Source organism: Zootoca vivipara, chromosome 16, assembly GCF_965207765.1.
Source record: "Zootoca vivipara chromosome 16, rZooViv2.hap1.1, whole genome shotgun sequence".
Lineage (NCBI taxonomy): Eukaryota > Metazoa > Chordata > Lepidosauria > Squamata > Lacertidae > Zootoca > Zootoca vivipara.
In genome coordinates this window covers 11,624,498-11,640,805 of record NC_142599.1, presented here as the reverse complement: position 1 = coordinate 11,640,805, position 16,308 = coordinate 11,624,498, and the positions used below count along the sequence as shown (strand labels likewise).

General features: G+C 43.4%; 1 protein-coding gene across 6 annotated transcripts in view; it reads left to right on the top strand.

Moving 5' to 3' along the window:
* The window catches only part of TANGO2 (transport and golgi organization 2 homolog), a 108,337-nt gene that overhangs the window by 23,335 nt on the left and 68,694 nt on the right, over window positions 1-16,308 (top strand). For 2 of the 6 annotated variants that reach the window (XM_060269741.2, XM_035097848.3), the window contains exon 1: window positions 11,707-11,827. The exons of the other annotated variants lie outside the window; for them this stretch is intronic. The gene's annotated coding sequence lies outside the window, so the exon portion shown is untranslated. Of the gene's footprint in view, window positions 1-11,706; window positions 11,828-16,308 lie in introns of those variants that run through there. 6 annotated transcript variants of the gene reach the window in all.

Genomic DNA, 16,308 nt, shown 5'->3' with positions numbered 1-16,308 from the left:
AAAGTGTCATACATACATCATTGATACATCATGGACACGTCACGAAAGGGGAAGGTACAGAACACATTTCCATATGGGTAAACAAGTTTTATGGCCAAGGGGTTGACAGACGACCCCATGATGGGTTACTCGATGGCCCAGGCATTGAAATCTCCAGGAAGATGAGTATTGGTGGATGTTCCAGATATGCACAGACAGGAGGTAACAAAGGAACCCTAGAGGGGAGGATATTCAGGGATTATACCTGATGGGTTTGTGTACAAGGTGGAGGGGACATTTTCCTGTGTACGTGACTCCGCGCTTTGGGGATTATGTCGGAGCCGGGGGTCTTGGAAAGGCCTTGGTGTCTGTATCAAAATATCGTTGGTTCCGAAGGAATCCATGTTTGCAGTGATTTTATATGATTTAATAAAGATTCTTGAGTTCCCCTATCTGGACTTGCTGTCTCGTTCATTGCCTGGGTAGCTTGGATACATTGTAGCAAGTTCTAATTGGATTACCAGCTTCCGAAGGTTCGAAGAACTGTCAGTGATTGTTCTCCTGTCATCGCCTTGTCAGAGGCTTACTCAAGCGTGCAGAGCTAGCTGAGCTAGGCTCTGCAGAGAGATTGCAATCATCTGATTGGCTAAGACGCAGCGGACAGGAGAAGGGGGTTTCATTCATAATTTTCGCTACACTCATAACTTGGTTTCATTCATGGGTTTGTGACAGTGTTACTATCATATAGAGAGGGTTATACAGGGGAGAGGGAGAAGCGGGAATGGAGAGAAGCCTTTATTTTGACAGGGCTCATTCCCATGGGTTGTGGGTTTACTTGTGGTGTGCCTGTGGGGATGTGGCCTAGCCTGGCGGGGTCATCTTGGGGTCCACTTCGGGGTCCAAACTAATCCTCGTTTGGTTGCCCCCCCCCCGTAAAATTCCCTAACAGTAACCTTTGACTAGAGTGAGAGTTAAAGAATAAATGTCTTCAGTCAGCCTTGGGTGCTGCGTGCGACAGCTTTAGAGGTAGCGGTTTTCTGCTGGTGTACTTGTGATGATCATTGTCTGACAATACAACTGTAGCCTACATGCTGTCAGAGCTAGCCTTAAGAGATGTTTTGCTTCTGAAGCAAAATAATGACCCATCGAGCCTTTTTGTGACATACGGAAATGGAGACCGGAGGCATGGAAATCTTGGAATCTATCATCTAACTATTTTCACACTGCTTTATGGTGAGGTCTGCCCCGGATGCTGGCTGGTTGTGAGAACTGACTAGATATTCCAACAGCATCCAGCCTTCAGGTATTCTTGGTAAAGTGTATTCAAATAGCTGCTGGTGTCATCCAGTGGAAAGTCTTTTCTTTGAGGCTAGTGGTTAACTCTGGCTGCAGCCTCTTTGTATATTCTTGGCTAAGTGGAGTTTGTGACCCTTAAATGACAATAATATTTTAATTTATTTAAAGTATGTGTGACTCATTGCAAGCCACCCCAGGGTGGGATGCAATCGGCAATTAAAAAAAAAACCCACAACCAACAATAATACATAGAATTATACAATAAAATGAGGACAGATAAAGCAAATAAACCTGTTAACAGTCTGCAGCCGTGGTTCCCAATTAACTTAAGTACTGCAGACCCCCTGTTTTTCAAAAGCCAAGCAATGGACCCCCCTAATTTGAAACTTTTGATACCTCTATGGTAGTTTTTTGTTAAATGAATGGTGCAATCGACCTCCAGGGGTCCACAGAGCACCAGTTGGGAACCACTGGTCTACGGAACGACAGCCAACTACATTTTAGCACCCAGTCCAGGGAGTAACACATTGTCAACACCTGAGTGAACAACCATGGTTTTAGCTGGCACTGAAGAGCAAAAATTCAGCTCCAGGTATATCATAGAGAGGAAGGCATTCCATAAATTGGGTGTCAGCTCAGAGAGAGCACTCTCCCATGTCTCAGCATAAGAAATCTCAACAGGCCATGTTGTACAAAGAAGCATAGCTGCCAAGTTTTCCCTTTTCTTGTGAGGAAGCCTATTCAGCATAAGGGAAAATCCCTTTAAAAAAGGGATAACTTGGCAGCTATGCAAAGAAGGGTATCCACTGATGGTTTTCAGACAGGTAAGCTGATAAAGGGACAGATGATCCTTTAAGTATCCGAGTACCAAGCTGTATTGGACTTCATGTGCCATCACAATCACCTTAAAGCAACTCCACACAGGGTTGTTGTGGAGAAAGAGGTGAGGTATAAATGTAATAAATAAAATTGGTAGTAATGGCACATGTCATAGTAATTAATAAGTAAATGAATAAAGTAGCTTCTGTATTACATGAAAATAGTTTTAAAATGATATCAATAGCAAATATGATTAAAGGAACATAATTTTTAAAAATGATATTGCAGTGGCATCAAGAGCTAATTATACTATAAAAATGATTGGAAACTTCTGAAATGTAGACAAGAGGGAAGGGAGTTTGTTCATTGGTTGTGATCTTATGGCAGTGCTAGAGGATTCTGAAGGCAAATACTGTATGTGCTTTTGGAAAGTTAAGTTTCTATCTTTAAAAAGTATTCAATATTTTAAATATTAAAATGGACTGTACCTGAAGTACAAGAATGGATTCTGTTTTACATCATTGCAACACCAAGATTTAACAATACCTGAGGAATTTTCAAATTACTACATTAAGAAAATGGCACTTTAAACTACATGATACATCTGTTATAAGTAAACTCACCTGGGCATTGAGTTAAACAGGGGGTGGATATTGAAAAGCACTTTAAAAGTGAATGTATATGCTTTATATGGTATTAGGATTCTAGTAAAAATAAGTTAATCCTCTTACATTGTTGTAGATGTTATACTACTAATTTTGTTGACATAGTTTAAATATAGTAGATCCCAATGTAATGCATTTTACCACGCCACCCTTCATAAATAGCAAAACTCATCAGAAGTATCTTTAAGCTCAGTTGAAATATAGGGGTGTTGTCAAAGAACAGCACGAGGCTAAGGCATAATCCCTGTTTATTTCAGTGAACTGGTCTTGGAACTGTGACAAGGTGTTTCTCAGATAGTATTCAAAATTAGATTATTTCAGTTCCTCTGGCTCCCATATTAATTCAATCCATGTTTTGTATACTTAGAAGATAGGAATTTTGCGGTAAATTTAAGCCAAAGTGGAAAGGCACGTGTTGTGTGCTGATAAAAACAAGCAAGTGTTGTGAATCAAATGCACGTTAAAATTTAAGTATGTGCCAAAGTTTAATTTGTTTCCCAAGCTGTACAACTATACAAGCAGCAGTACTTTACAGGTGTGACTGGATCTGGAGTTGTAAATGAATTGCTACACATCTTTAGGGCTTAATAAATGGCTTTCTTATTTAGTACAAAAGCAAGAGGGGGAAACAAGAAATTAATGCTGTTTGGTAACAGCTGAGAGAATTGATCAATGTTTTACCTGGTAACTGTGAAAAGCGATAAATACTCATGACTGCTGCTATGATTGCCCACCCCCTCCACAATTCTCAAGCATAACTCTTCTTCTGGCCATCTGTTTCTGGCATTGCATAATAAAGCTGCTCTTAAGCATCCCCACCACCACCACCTTTGTGCAATATTTATACCACGCAGAAAGCATATTTGGTCATTCCTCAGCCAGGAGTATTGTGCAAAAAAATCTGAGTTTTCCAGATTTCCATTTTTGTGTTTTCAGAATCACTTTAAAAGCTGACCATTTTAATGAATCAGTGAGAATTGAAATGTTATGCCATATACTAAAATGTAAGCAGGGCTAGTTGTCAATAGTACAGTGGTACCTCGGGTTACAAACACCTCGGGTTGCAAACACTTTGGGTTACAAACTCTGCTAATACGGAAGTGGTACCTCGGGTTAAGAACTTTGCCCCAGGATGAGAACAGAAATCACGCACCGGTGGCATGGCGGCAGTGGGAGGCCAGATTTGTGAAAGCGTGTCTCGGGTTAAGGACGGTTTTGGGTTAAGAACAGACCTTAAGTTCGTAACCCGAGGTACCACTGTAATTTATTTGTAGTTGAATCCTGGAGTAGCATTAGAATACTTTAAACCTGTAGACTTCAACCTGGTTAAACATAGGGCCCGTCTTCAATTCTAGCATGTTACACTGAGATCCACTATTTTCAAAGACAAAATGTCTTAATTCTTACAGTCTCGTTAGCAATACAGTACAGGAAGCTCCCTTATACCAGACTATTTGCCCTTCTGCCTCTGTATTTTCTACTGACTAGCTCACCAGGGTCTCAGATAGGGGTCTTTCCTATCAGCAACTACTTGACCCCTGTTTCCAAGAAAGGACCACAGCTCAGCGGTAGAGTCCTTGCTTTGGGTCCTTGCAACTGGAAATACCGGGGATTGATCCTGGCATCGAATGTATGGGAAGCATGTGCTCACTGCTGAGTTGCGATCCCTTCTACAAATACTTCTATCTTATTGCAAGTTTGAGGACTGCTGTCTTGAGAATATGCTGGAATAGATCAAAGACTCATTCCTGCAGCATAAGAAAAAGCATAAGAGCTCAGGAAGCTGCCTTATACCAAGATAGACCAATTCTGCTTCAAGCACGGTCTTCCTCAACCTGGTGCCCTCCTGATGTTTTGGACTACCCATCCTATCATCCCCGACTATTGGTCATGCTGACCAGGGTTGATGGGAGCAGTAGACCTACACATCCGGAAGATATCAGGCTGGGAAGGTGGACCTAAGCTCAGTATTGTCTGCTCTGACTGGCAGTAGCTCTCCAGAGCAGAGGTCGTTTCCATCATATGTTATCCTTTTAGCTCAGGGTTTCCCAAACCTGTGTCTCCAGCTGTTTTTAGACTACAGTCCCCATCATCCCTGACCACTGGTCCTGCTAGCTAGGGATGATGGGAGCTGTAGTCCAAAAACAGCTGGAGTCCCAAGTTTGAGGAAACCCTGCTTTTAGCTGGACATGCCAAATGAACCTGTGATTTCTGCATGCGAAGCATGTCTTCTACCAATAAGCTGTGGGCTCCCCCCTTTTCACCTTCTCTTCTAAAAAAATAATAATTAACCAATAGGGTATTGTACAATTTGGTTGAGGGTTGAACACCAATGTTATGAAGGTCCATACCTCGGTCACGGTGCACTGGGTGGGCTGCTGCCGTATCCTGACCACGCCTAATAGCTGTATACATACTGTGTTTTGCAGTTAGATATTGCTTTGCTTAATGCAAGGATGAGCTTGTATCCCACCTCCATAGATTGTTAGGCTCCCAGCTCCCATCGGCCCTAACCAGCGTGGCCGGTTGTCATGGATGATGGGAGTTTGTAGTTCAGCAACAGCTGGAGACCCTTAGATTCCCCAGCGCTGGATTTGCTGTATCCTAATTTCTTGCCTATAATGTTTGCACAGAACCAATTGGTATGGTGAGAATTTGTGGTATTCTTTGGATCATCTGCAGCATTTGTCACGGACGCTAAGGCTGTCATGGGAGCAGAGGCTTTGTCCAGGCACCCTTCCATCATGTGTGGACATAGCCAAGAACCCCCCCCCCAGCAGTGTTTTATATTGTTCCTTGTATTTCATTTTAATTGCTGTGAATGACACTAGAAGCTGGGACTGGCAAAGGGGATGAAAAGTGTTGCCAAGACCCTCAGTCCCTGTCCCTATTACATCTCCCTCAATGTATGTCTCTCTGCAGTCTTTGGCACACTTTCTTTTTTTCATGCCCATATATTCATCGCTTTCTCTCCCAACCCACCCACCTCTGCAGACTGGATACGGCCCAGTCTTGGCTCTTGATCCCTCAATCCCACAGATTTCACTGTTGCCATAGCCTTCTCTTCTCAGGCTCCCTTTATCATAGCTTGTGAAAGGCATTCCTGGGTGCTTGGTGTGTGAGCTCCATGCCATAGTTGTGTACATTAGGTTCAGAAATAACTATTTAAAGCAGAGTTTCCCAAACCTCTAAGTTCATTGACCCCTTGATGTGCTTACAAAGTTGTCCTGGATCCCAACCCAAATTCTTAGGAATGTAAATCAGATAAAGTCAAGAAATATCAATATATAGTCATTTATTAGTCATTAGTTACGAGTCCGCGGTTTTTATTTGATTTGTTTTGTTGTGTTGTGTTTTATGATGGGCGTACAGCCGAATAAACATCTTTGCTTTGCTTTGCTAGTCATTAGTTACCATTACTAGGGACCCAGGTGGCGCTGTGGGTTAAACCACTGAGCCTACGGCTTGCTGATCAGAAGGTCGGCGGTTCGAATCCCTGTGACGGTGTGAGCTCCCGTTGCTCGGTCCCAGCTCCTGCCAACCTAGCAGTTCGAAAGCACGTCAAAATGCAAGTAGATAAATAGGGCAAGTAGATAAACAGCAGTAAGGTAAATGGTGTTTCCTTGTGCTGCTCTGGTTCGCCAGAAGTGGCTTTGTCATGCTGGCCACATGACCTGGAAGCTATACGCCGGCTCCCTCGGCCAATAATGCGAGATGAGCGCGCAACCCCAGAGTCGGTCACGACTGGACCTAATGGTCAGGGGTCCCTTTACCATTACTAGGAAGCAAAATGTAAAAAGAAAAAGTGCTCAAAGAATACAGACGTTCTGCATTGACAAGGGAAGTACACTCAAGAAGTTAATAACAAGCACGAAATTAGAAAAACAATAAAATACAAGGCAAATGCATTGAATAAAAATAACTTTAGAAATGATGAGGACCAAGGCACGATATTTCTAGAAGCAGTAGTAATGTACTGGGGGTAGTTTCTCCCATAGCATGCTGGAAATTGGTCAAAAACATGGTCTTGCATTGCATATTTGGCCCTACAGAAGTTGTTGGATTATCAACTTTCAACAACCCCAGATAGCATGGTCAGGGGTGATGGGTGTTGTAGTGCAGCAGCATCTGAAGGGCCACACATTTCCCATCCATGGTGTAAAACTACAGAACTATATGCAAGAATGCATGTACGTTATTGCATAATAAAAAAGCCGCCACAATCTATAAGTATGGCACTGTTTAAATAGGAACATGTTTTAACAATTCACAACAGTACCCACCCTACAGGCTAAAAACAAAAGGTGGGATCCACTAATAATAATAATAATAATAATAATAATAATAATAATAATAATAATAATATATTATTTATACCCCGCCCATCTGGCCGGGTTCCCCCAGCCACTCTGGGCGGCTTCCAACAAAACAGAAATTCTAAAATACAGAAATCCATCAAACATTAAAATAACAGACATACTGAGGTGTACTGCTGACAGAGCAAGCCAACTAAGAAATAAGTCCTACTGCATTCAGTAGAGCTTACTCCCAGGTAAGTAGGGGTTAGGACTGGAGCCTTGTATTTTTCATATCAAGTGAGTTATCAAAATCAAAACATCTCAGTGTCTTTTAAATGCTGAGATCAGAATTCCTTACTTTCCAGAACAAATTTTGCAGCCCTCAATATGATTGAAAATTAAAAAAAAATTCAAGGAGAAAGCATATTTCTCTATTGGGCTGTACATAAGGAACTGCAACAAACCAGTTCATGGAAAGGTATAAAGTACACAAATTTGATCTTTGTAATTGTGCAGTAGAAACTACCAGGAATGGGGAAAAGAGATTTCAGGTAAAAGCCAAAAGGTACCTGGAAATCCAAGCTGTGCTTGTTAAAGTAGGAACTCATTCAATTGACCATATTCATCATAAAACAATACATGATTCTTCAATATTGATTTTGCACAACTGAGCTATCTGGGATGGTTCTTTTAATCACATGAACCCTCCTTGGTCCATGTCCCTCTGGTATACTCAAAAGAGTTGAAGTAGTTTTCTTTGTTTCAAGTATTCAGTTTAGTAAGTATGGGGAGCAAAATATTTAAAAAATATTTCATTGCCTTCCTTTGATTGTGTTAGTAAAAACGCAGTTGTGTGCATCCCCCCCATCCCTTTTGTTTTCTCGTTGTGTCTTAAAAATCAAATGCAAACTTGTTCTTTGCTTTTACATAAGCTTACCAATACACTTCTTTATTCAAAGGCCGCTAAGTGAGTATTTGTTGTTGTTGAACAACAAACTGGCAAATCAAGGCTCTGAAATAGATTTCAATTATTATAACAATGTTAAGCTGTCATGTTTTTAACAGATCCATATAAAGTTAATCACATAGAATAAATAAAATATGGAACAAAGGGTGATAACGAGAAGCAGCGATGTGAGACAGGCAAAATATTGGAAATGTCAGCTTTAATGTGCCCATCACTTTATGATTTATATCTCATTCTACTCTGGTCTCTCTGTAGCTACTGCTGTAGAGGGAGCTTCATTAATAATGACTTTAGAGGTTTGTAGTAATATTCAGCAAATTGCAGCGACTTGCAGAGGCGAGTGAAATGATGCCATTCCATATCAAATTATAAGGGGGTAAAAGGCAGTAATGATCAGGATCTAGGCACTCCGGTAAACTAATAGAGCAGTGGTGGGGAACCCAGAGCCCTCCAGGTGTGTTGAACTACATCTCCAATCATCCCTGACCGTTGGCTATGCTTACCTGACACGATGGGAGTCCAGTGACACCTGCGGGACTGCAGGCTCCTGACCCTGGTAACAGTCTACGTCAATATTGCTTGTTTCTCTGCTGCAGTTCAAGATGCACAAAAGGCTTTAGCTCAGGCATCCTCAAACTGTGGCCCTCCAGATGTTTTGGCCTACAACTCCCATGATCCCTAGCTAACAGGACCAGTGGTCAGGGATGATGGGAATTGTAGTCCAAAACATCTGGAGGGCTGAAGTGTGGGGTTGCCTGCTTTAGCTAATTGCTTGAAGGCTAGTTTGTTGATGGCCTGTAAAGGCCTGTGCATTTTGGACATATGCTGCGACAGTAGGACCATGTGTTTGCATCCTTCTCACTTGTGTGCATGTGCTGCTGTGTGCTGAACATGGCACACACATAACTAGGGAGGGGAGAGAAATTCTATTCAGCTCACATTCAGGGGTGAAAATACCTAATTCACACTTTCCAAAGCAATACGCATAGGCATCTTTAGAAATTTGCACTTCTCCCAATTTTGCAATGAAGTCATCCAGCCAAGTAATGTGTGTAAAAATGCATATGTTGAGGTAAAGTATACACGGAGAGGCATGTATTAGTGAAAGTCACATACAGAAATGCATTGCATTCGGGGAAATTGCTGTGAAGAAAATGTATATTAGGCAAAACTGCATATAAACTTGTGTATATTAAGGTAAATTTGGATTAAAATGCTGATGAATTTTTGTGGGGTGGGGGGAGCAGTTCACAAGCTAATGTGGAAACTGAATTTAAGAGAGGAACAACTAGAAACTGAGAGAACCCAGATTTGACAGATAGCCCATCCCTATACATGGCACATGTAAACTGTAAAAAAATAAAATAAAATTCGCCTTTAAATATACAGTTGTGCCTCGGAAGTTGAACACCTTGTGAGTCAAACGTTTTGGCTCCCAAACACCACAAACCCAGAAGTGAGTGTTCTGGTTTGCGAATGTTCTTTGGATCCGGAACGTCTGATGCAGGTTCCACGGCTCCCAATTGGCTGCACGAGCTTCCTGCAGCCAATTGGAAGCCGCACTTTGGTTTCTGAATGTTTTGGAAGTCGAACGGACTTCCAGAATGGATTCGGTTCAACTTCCAAGGTACTCTTGCCTGCCTGTTTTTACTCAGAATGCTGCTATATTTCTTGGTGTGCGTTTTTTACCTGCCTGCAATGATGACGAAGCCTTCAAATAACCTAATTGGTTAAACATTAAGTCTTTGGCTGCTGGTGCTCTCTCTGTTCAAAGCACATTAAAGACCTGTGCTGAATCTATTAACTAACAAAAGATACTCACCACAGATTTTTGGTGTTGAGAAAAGACCACAGTTTTCGTCCTTTGTGCGAGTTGTGATGGTGGCTTTATGAAAAATGTATGTTTGCATAAAGCAGCATGAATTCTTAAAGAAGACAAGCGGTGGAATGTGTAATGACTTGGGCTTGATAAGTTGCAATTTGTCCTGTGAAGAATTCAATCCATTATTTTAGTGCTGTAAGGCAAGTGCTTCCTATTAGGATCATTCCGCCTGGTACCCTTGCACACTGCAGTGCCAGCCATTGTGAAGCTTCTGGCCTGGCCTTTGCCCTTCATAAAATACTGCGCCCTGGAGAACGTGTTTGCTCTTTGGGGAGAAAACCTATTGGAAAGCACTACGGTTACTGTGTACACCATTGACATCTTCACAGCCCCAGAATTCAAAAGCTGCAAGTTTATAACTGCAATCATGGGTTTGGTCCAAGGGACCATGAGCAGAAGGAACACAGCTGCAAGGGCTGTTTGCAGTAACTGTTAGGATCTCCTACTCAAGAGTAGGACCCTGGCAGAGACACATGCTCAACAGGCATGTTCCCTCCCTCCTGGTCGATCGTTCGGGAGCTTCAAAAGCTTTCTTCAGCCCGAACATCACAGCGACTGATGCCAATAAACATCAGCACACTTACGGATTCGCAGAGTTTGCGCAGTTGCGTGACAGAACTCAGCAACTCAGCATTTTGGCTAATCTACTTTTATTTACATATAAACACACATGGAGCACTGCAACATGGCTCCCTCTCTCTCTAGCATCAGGTAGCAAAGAGAATGAACAAAGGACAATAGCCATACTTCAGGGAACACAGTAACACAAACATCCTGTCTTCGTCACTTCCCACTCTGTGGAGTTAAAACATACACCGTCATGTGATAGACAACAATCCCATGACTGCAGACACAGGGAGTGAATCTTCAACAACAACACGGCAGTTTGTGTAGTGCTATTTGGATGCTCACCCTCTTGCAAGCAGAACACCGCCTCTGGAATTTCACATTTTCTCATGCAATGCTCTAGAGCAGGGGTAATCAACGTGGTGGTCTCCAGGTGATCTTGAGCTACGACTCACACCATCCCATATGAAGTTGGCTCGGAAACTACAACTAATCCAGAATGCGGCAGCTAGACTGGTGACTGGGAGCAGCTGCAGAGACCATTATCACACCGGACCTGAAAGACCTACATTGGCTCCCAGTACGTTTCCGAGCACAATTCAAAGTGTTGGTGCCGGCCTTTGAAGCCCTAAACGGCCTCGGCCCTGTATACCTGAAGGAGTGTCTCCACCCCCCATCGTTCAGCCCGGACACACATCCAGCACCGAGGGCCTTCTGGCAGTTCTCTCTCTGCGAGAAGTGAAGCTACAGGGAACCAGGCAGAGGGCCTCCTTATGTTGAGTGGTGCAGTTTATCAATAGACCCGAGATTCTCCAGTACTTCCTTTGCTCAGGCACCAATCTGCTTGATGTTAGAGGAACAGAGGAAGCTGTCTTATACCAAACCAGACAATTGGTCTATCTACGCCCGGTATCGCCTGTCCTGAATCGCAGTAGCATTCCAGGGCCTCAGGTTAGAGGTACCTTCCTAGCCCTACCTGAAAATACCAGGGATTGAAGTTGGATCCTTCTGCATACAAAGAAGCATATGAACTACCATAGAGAGAGAGACTGGTATTTTGATGCTTTCTTCCATTGCTTTAGATAAAGAGTGAAGAAATAGCTGCATTCGTCAAAACAAGTAAAAAGGCTGCTTGTACTTTTGACCTAGTTTCCTTTCTCTCCCCACCCTTTGAGCCAGCTTTTTCTTTTGTCAACAAAAATTATGATTTCTTTGGGAACAAGACATCCGGTTCCTCTTTCTAGGAGTCTGACTGTCTCTCTGCAACTGTCTCTCTTCACTCTTTGGAGTCCAACAGGCTGGGTCACTGCTTGAGGGCTGTACGAATGACCTGTGGTTTCTGAATCCCCAACTGGTAAGTGAAAAAAGGAGAGATGTGGCTGGAATGATTTTGGATACAGTGCATAAAAATAAAAGTGGTGAAATCTGTCCCCGCTAGCTATTAAAACTCAGTTGGACTGCTATCTGGATATCTGAAATATTTAAACCCATCTATTCCTTCGGGCAGAGTTTTCAACGGCTAGAGTACTGCCAGATCAAAAGTCCTGTAGTGAAAGGCAACAGAAATATGTTTCCCCCCCCCTTTTTGATGTGGATTGCCTGAAAACTGCAGCTAAAATTATGGGCTGCATCCTCTACCTATAGATCCACCATATACTTGGGTTGTTGTTGTTCTTTTCATTCAGGCACCAAGGCATTTTTGCATTTGATTTCCTATAGCTACCACCTTCATGAATGGAACAAATTTAAGATTAAGATACAGAGTGGGAGTGCAAATGAGCTTGGGTATGCTCACAGTGACCCTTTCACCATCTGCTCTTGTAATCGGCCTATGGTGATCCTGCTGCATTGTGTTGCCTTGTGTGGAGGCGGAATAGCTCTAGCTCCGTGAGTGGTTGATCAGGTGTTTTGTGCATAGAAGGCCTCAGGTCCAATCCCTGGCACATGCAGTCAGAAGGGTCGTCTCATAGCAGCACTACAAAGCAAGTTGGTGTTGCTTGATGTAAGACAGCTTCATATTAGAGGTAGCTCAGTGCTAGAGCATCCACTTTATTCTCAGAGCACCTGGGTATGGCAGGAAATGTGTAGGGAATGCTAGATACAGGTAGGTAGCCATGTTGGCCTGCCGTAGTTGAAACAAAATATAAAAAAAAATCCTTCCAGTAGCACCTTAGAGACCAACTAAGTTTGTTATTGAGGGACCCAGGTGGTGCTGTGGGTTAAACCACTGAGCCTAGGGCTTGCTGATCAGAAGGTTGGCGGTTCGAATCCCTGTGACGGGGTGAGCTCCCGTTGCTTGGTCCCAGCTCCTGCCAACCTAGCAGTTCGAAAGCACATCAAAGTGCAAGTAGATAAATAGGAACCGCTACAGCGGGAAGGTAAACGGCGTTTCCATGTGCTGCTCTGGTTTGCCAGAAGTGGCTTTGTCATGCTGGCCACATGACCTGGAAGCTATACGCCGGCTCCCTCGGCCAATAATGCGAGATGAGCGCGCAACCCCAGAGTCGGTCACGACTGGACCTAATGGTCAGGGGTACCTTTACCTTTACCTTTTTAAGTTTGTTATTGGTATGAGCTTTCGTGTGCATGCACACTTCTTCAGATACACTGAAACAGAAGTCACCAGACCCTTATATATAGTGAGAGGGTGGGGAGGGGTATTACTCAGAAGGGTGGTAGGAATGGGTGGTTGGCTGATAGGTGTGGTAAACCAGTTGATGACTGTTAACGACTGCAATTAGTCTTACAGGAAAAAGCAAGGGATGAGATGGCCAAAAATAGCTTTATCATGTATAATGAGATAAGAATCCAATGTCTTTATTCAGACCAGGTCTCGCCATGGTTTTAAGTTTGGTAATAAGTTGTAATTCAGCAACTTCTCTTTCCAGTCTATTTCTGAAATTCTTTTGTAGTATGACAGCTACTTTGAGATCTTGTATAGAATGTCCTAGGAGATTGAAGTGTTCTCCTACTGGTTTCTCTGTCTTGTAACTCAGGGAATGCTGAGTTAGATGGACCAAATGGTCTGACTCGGTGTAAGATAACTTCCTATATTCTATTCCTCCGCCCCAACCAGATCTTCCCTTCTGGGTTCTTCCTCCACTTTGTGCAACACCAGTCTTGGAATCTGTCCCAAGTGCATCACCCTAATAAAGTTACAAATAAAGTTACAAATCACACCTTTGGGTAGAGCAATTTCCCACCCACCTCTCCACTTCATCCCCTTTCCTCTGCTTTCCTCTGTTTTCTTCTATGCTGGTTGGCTTGCTGATTGTGCCTCTTTCATCATTCTCTGTGCCAAACCATCATTATATGCCCCAGTGCCCAAACACCATGCGATCTATTTTCTGCTGGATGCTTTGCAGACTTATTCGAATATTTAAAGTCAGGATATGGAATAGTGTGTGAACGGGACCGCACAGGTTCAGCCTTCGTGCTGGTGGGGGTCAGTGTCCATGTGCGAACAGCATGCATCTGTTTATGGCAGGACAGTACTGAATCAGTGCAAATAATGATATAAAAACAATTTATTATTTATACCCCGTCCATCTGGCTGGGTTCATTAACTAAATGAAAGGGGGAAAGATTGGGAGGCAAAAGGTAAACTTAAAAACTGGTTCTAGTTACAGGTAAGTAGCCGTGTTGGTCTGAGTCGAAGCAAAATAAAAAAAATCCTTCAGTAGCACCTTAAAGACCAACTAAGTTTTTATTTTGGTATGAGCTTTCGTGTGCATGTGCATTCCTACCACCCTTCTGAGTAATACCCCTCCCCACCCTCTCACTATATATAAGGGTCTGGTGACTTCAGTTTTGGTGTATCTGAAGAAGTGTGCATGCACACGAAAGCTCATACCAATAACAAACTTAGTTGGTGTCTCTAAGGTGCTACTGGAAGGATTTTTTTATATATTTTGTTTCAACTACGGCAGGCCAACATGGCTACCTACCTGTATCTAGCATTCCCTACACATTTCCTGCCATACCCAGGTGCTCTGAGAATAAAGTGGATGCTCTAGCACTGAGCTACCTCTAATATGAAGCTGTCTTACATCAAGCAACACCAACTTGCTTTGTAGTGCTGCTATGAGATGTCCCTTCTGACTGCAGGTGCCAGGGATTGGACATGCACACGAAAGCTCATACCAAAATAAAAATTTAGTTGGTCTTTAAGGTGCTACTGAAGGAATTTTTTTATTTAAAAACTGGTGAGGAGGATGCAGACTACTGTAGGAGGGTTTGAACAGGCAATCAGGCTTGGAGGTAGTGAGCACAGCCAGATCCCAGTTGCATGAGGATTGTGAATTGCAACACCTGTGTATGCCTGGATGCACCTTGCCGATTTGGTGGGGTCCGTACAGAGCTGATCCAGCCATTAGGCAAGGCAAGGCCACTGCCCCAGGCGGCACACCCGCAGATGCCCCGCCACCTCTGACAGAGAAGCTGTCACCAGATTTTGTGGAGTGCAAGAGGTTTCACCCCAAATCGGCACCCCTGAAATCGGTGCCAAGGGTGGCACAGCTTCTCTGCCAGCAGTGGATGTGGCAGGGCACACAGTGGCAGCAGAAGCAGGTTGGTGGTGGCAGCAGCAGCAATGGCAGTGGCACTTCCCATTTCGCCTCGAGTGGTGAAACAGGATGCCTTTTGCCCCTGGGTCCATGACTCTAGTGCTTTATTTTCTATTTTGTACTCAAATTGCCAACACTATGTCTACGCTGTTTAAGTCTTTTCTTAACTGTCTTCTATTACAAATGCTTGTATTTATAACCTCCTTAAAGCATTGCATTTATCCTGGTGTGGCTTCTTGAAGTAAGCGTGGCTCCGAATCTGATACCTGGCTGCTTGGTTCTGTGCTGCCAAAGAACGCGTAGACTTGGGGCTCAAAAGACAGCGAGTGGCCCATTTGGCTCTTGTCTTTGTGGAACTCAAGGACATCCAGAGAACAATCTGAGTTTCCCCCTAGGTCAGGTTGGGGGGTTGTAGGGATGGAAGCAGGGTTGGCTTTTTACCCTGGCCAGCGATTATCTAGGACCTCTAACACCAAAGGATCTCCAGTGGGCAGTTGGTTGCGGGGAGGGTGTTTGTCCAGGTCTAAGAACACCCACCAGGAGAATCTTTTGCATGGTCCACCACCAGTGGTTATGAAAACATCATCACCAAAAAGTTGAAAAGCAATCTCCGGTATCCCAGCAGTGCAAACTTTGTAGGGCGTAAGAGTCTCGCTCTTGTTTTGAGCTCTTGAGATCGTCGGTTTGTGCCAAGCAGCTTTCCTCCGAGCCTTGCGGCAGGCACCAGCTTGATCATAACAGCTGCTTTGGCTTTAATACTGGAACCAAATTAACTTCTACTTGCCGAAGTAAACTTCGCCACTCAGTAGTGCATTTTAATCGGCAAATGGAGACGAAAATCTCCCGTAAAGCAACCCTCATGAGTCTTTGCAAGCCATTAACTGTCAACAGTTTCTTTTGATTGAGTAATCCAATTAATTTGCCTGGCAGGGTTCCCAACGAAATGCTGTTGCTGCTTATAGTTATCTGACATCTGTCCTTAAACTTGTTACATCCACTTCCTTTGGTGGGAGATTGGGGTTGGGGTTGGGGGTTTGGGAGGGAGCGTTCCATACAGGCCTCAGGAATTTCCTGCTAATTTTAATCAAGATGTCTTACGGAAGTAGGCTAACAAATTTGTTGTGGCGTACGTTTTTGTGGACTTGAGCCCCCTTTGTCAGAAGCATGTGGTGAAATCTTAGTTGGCAGGTATATACAGGAGAAAATTGTAAGATGAGAGTTGAATTGCCAGGAGATACTGAAATCAGTGATTATTAGAGTTAAATGTGTG